Raw genomic sequence first — 4,062 nt, 5'->3', positions numbered from 1 at the left:
TCTTTTGAGCATCTTTCAACGAGGACATAGGTGCCCTAACCCTCTTTTCAGCAGCAATAGATAAGGCTTGGAATGGAGTTCCAACCTCATCCTCAGCTTCAACGTAAGAGAAAGATGACAAATGGCTAACCAACAACACCTTCTCTCCACCAACAATCACTAGCTTGCCATTCTTCACAAATTTGAGCTTCTGGTGCAATGTGGAAGTAACAGCTCCTGCCTCATGGATCCATGGCCTTCCCAACAAGAAACTATAGGCCGAGTGGATATCCATTACTTGAAAAGTAATTTTAAAATCACTCGGACCTATCTTAACTGGAAGGTCCACTTCATCAATAACCGTTTTGCGCGAACCATCAAAAGCCTTGACGATTACACCACTATACCTCATGGGCGCTCCTTGGTAATACAACTTTAACAAAGTTGACTTTGAAAGCACATTAAGTGATGAACCGGTGTCAACAAGCACATTTGACAAAGCATCCTCTTTGCAATTCATCGAGATGTGCAAAGCCAAATTATGATTCCTTCCCTCCTCAGGGAGTTCTTCATCACGAAAGCTAAGATTATTGCAAGAAGTGATGTTAGCCACAATATGATCGAATTGATCCACTGTAAAATCATGTTCTACAAAAGCTGGCTCTAGAACTCTTTGCAGTGCTTCTCTGTGTGCTTCGGAATTCATGAGTAGAGACAACATTGAGATCTTTGAGGGGGTTTGGAGCAACTGCTCCACCATATTGAACTCACTCCTTTTAATCAATCGAAGTACCTCATCATCATCATTGGGTTTCAAGTTGCTGGGTTCACCAGACTTATCTTTTGAACAACCAACTGGGTTTTCAACAGGCACTTCCACCTTCTTACTTACAACTGATTCTTCTTTATCCTTTGGGAACACCGGCCCAAACACTCGACCACTGCGGGTCACCTTAGTAACATCAGCAATGCTCACTACTGAACTAGTTGTAGGTAACAGGACCTCTTGACCATTCTTCATCATTGTAGCATTATACTGATACGACACAACATTATCAAATGAATACGGGATTGGGCCCGCTAACCGTATTACCAACGGTGATACTCATCTTTGACTGTTGTTGTTACTGGAGTCATACTGGATCACCAACTTCTCAAGCTGCTTGAAAACAGGCAGTATGACATTAACATCGTCATCTACATGACGGGATTGAATAATTTGGATCATGCCTTCATCCTTCAGTCGTTGGATGTCCCTTTTCACAACTTCACAACCCCTCAGGTTAACACTACAAACAGCACAACCATCATGGTCGTGCTCACATTCACTTACCAAACAAACATCCTTATGCATCTACACTAAGGACCTCCTGATAAAACGTACATAAAAAATTTTAAACTCCCCAGGACAACCATCCACCATATTCATAGAAGAGTTCCCATGAGCGGGCAACATGTTTGCTTTTACATTCGGCGCACGGTCCTCGAAGGACACCATACCACTCTTCATCAATTTGTGAACCTCATACTTGAGCGGATAACAATTTTCAATATCATGTCCGGGTGCCCCTTGATGAAAAGTACAATGGAGTTCAGGTTTATACCACCAAGGAAGTGGTTCTGGAATCTGTGGCGGGTTTCTCGGTTGGATTAGGTTCTTGAGAACCAAGGATGGATAAAGTTCTGCGTAAGACATAGGAATTGGGTCAAAAGAAACCTTCTTCCTCTCAAAGTTTTATTGATGATGATTGTTGTTGGTATTGTTGTAGTTGTAGGTGTTCGTTCATTGTTGCGGTTGTTGTTGTTGACGTTGTTGTTGTTGAACTGGTGTTGTTTGTTGATTAGAAAATACCGAGATAACGGAAGATAACTGATGATGATGATGTTGACGGGATGTTGGATTCCTTCTGATCTGAGGCCTCCTCTGCCTCCCACTGCTTATTGCATTCGTCTCGCTGTCTTTCTTCTTATCGAAATTATTGCCATACCTCTTGCTTGTTGATGCCTCATCTCTTGACAAAAGTCCCTCTCGGACTCCTTCCTCAAGCCTCATCCCCATGTTTACCATTTCGGTAAAGTCACTGGGGGCACTAGCAATCATTCGTTCATAGTAAAATGAACTCAGAGTTTTCAAAAAGATCTTTGTCATCTCTTTTTCCTCAAAAGGAGGAGTGATCTGGGCAGCCAACTCCCTCCATCGCAACGCGTACTCTTTAAATGTCTCTTTTTCTTTCTGAGACATAGACCTCAACTGGTCTCTATCTGGCGCCATGTCCACATTATACTTATACTGCTTGACAAAAGCCTCCCCCAAGTCATTGAAAGTGCGAATGCTGGCACTGTCCAATCCCATGTACCAACGAAGTGCAGTGCCGGTCAGACTATCTTGGAAGTAGTGAATAAGCAATTGATCATTGTCGATCTGAGTAGATATCTTGCGAGTATACATCACAAGATGACTGAGCGGACAAGAGTTCCCTTTATATTTTTCAAAGTCAGGCACTTTGAACTTCACCGGGATCTTGACGTTGGGCACCAAACACAACTCGGTAACATTCTTCCCAAACAAATCTTTACCTCTCAGCGTCTTCAATTCCTTGTGCAACTCAAGAAACTGATCTTTCATCTCATCCATTTTCTCGTAGACATCCGGACCCTCAGACGACTCAGAGTTATAAATGGTGTCCTCTACGCGAGGCAAGGTGTGCACAACGGGAGGTGGCACTGGCATAACCGGGCTAGATGCCGACATGGAAGCAAAGGTAGGCGCAAAGCCTTTGGGCACAAAGTTGGACGGTATTCCCCACGGGAATCCGGCAGGCATATTTGGCACGAAATGGGCGGCAGTAGCAAGCACGGTAGAGGTAGCCACTTTTAAAATAACAGTCCTCGTAGGAGGAGTTGCAGGCATTGGAGAAGCTTGACTCTGAGCGGCAAGAACTGACTCCATCATGGCAGTCAGGCGGGAGATCTCGTCCTTCAATTCTCTGTTCTCTTGCTCTAGGTGCTCCATGATTCTCAGATGATTGACTCGGGTATTATACCTGTGAGTCATCTTGGCTAAAGCATAGAAGAAACACCAATCAGACATCTGGCGAAAACCTGCTTATGCAAATGATGCATGAGATGCAATGCTTGATTGTTTTTATTTTTAAGGAACTTACTATATCATTTGCAAATATATATATATTCAAATAGAAATTGCAACAATTTGATATGACCAAAAATCTATTTTTATTTATATAAATTGGAAGGATTACATCGAGTACAATTTTAGAAACCAAAATAAAAATACAACAGAAAAGGAGACTAGTCATCCTAAGGATCCCTAACAACAATGTCAGAAGATCTGGTTGTAGGCACGTACTTCCTTCGAATGCGACGGATCTCGGTCTCAAAATAAGCCTTCATCTGAGTCTTCTCGAGGACAAGTTGATCAACAATCTTCTTCTAAGAAACAAAAGGCTAAGGCATGCTAGAAGATGCATCCTCTAGCTCTCTCTGTCTCTTTGTCACTCAGTCTTTAAGTAGCTCAATAAGCGCATCTTTGTCCTTAGACTCCAACTGCAACTCTTCATGCTTCTTGCTCAAAGCACGAAAACGCTCTTCCCACATGGACTTCTCTTGCTTCATCTTGAAGAGCGCGTCTTCCAAGTCCTCTACATCTTGGTTAGGGAAAGTTAATGGCTCAACCACAACCATAGACATAGGTCTTTCACAAGGATAAGGCATCTTCAACTCCAAAGCTCTCTTCTTCACTCAAAGAGTGTAAGCTTCCAAAGCTACACAATTGCGTGGACCAAGCTCAAATCTTCCTTTCCTATGCACATTATGCCAAGCATGCACAATATTCTGCTTCAAATATTGGGGATCTTTACCCTCTTGATAGAAAAGACCTTCTAACAACATGTTATTAGGCTTGTCTCTCAAGGGGAACCCAAGTTGACGACGAGCCAAAGCAGGGTTGTAGTTAATTCCTCCTTGTGTACCAATGAGAGGCACATTAGAAAATTCACCACAACTATCAATAATCTTCAAACTGCTCAAATATGGATCATACCAAACTATATCATCATTAGTGAG

Source organism: Lathyrus oleraceus, chromosome 5 (assembly GCF_024323335.1).
Source record: "Lathyrus oleraceus cultivar Zhongwan6 chromosome 5, CAAS_Psat_ZW6_1.0, whole genome shotgun sequence".
NCBI lineage: Eukaryota > Viridiplantae > Streptophyta > Magnoliopsida > Fabales > Fabaceae > Lathyrus > Lathyrus oleraceus.
This window is presented reverse-complemented; position numbering follows the sequence as displayed.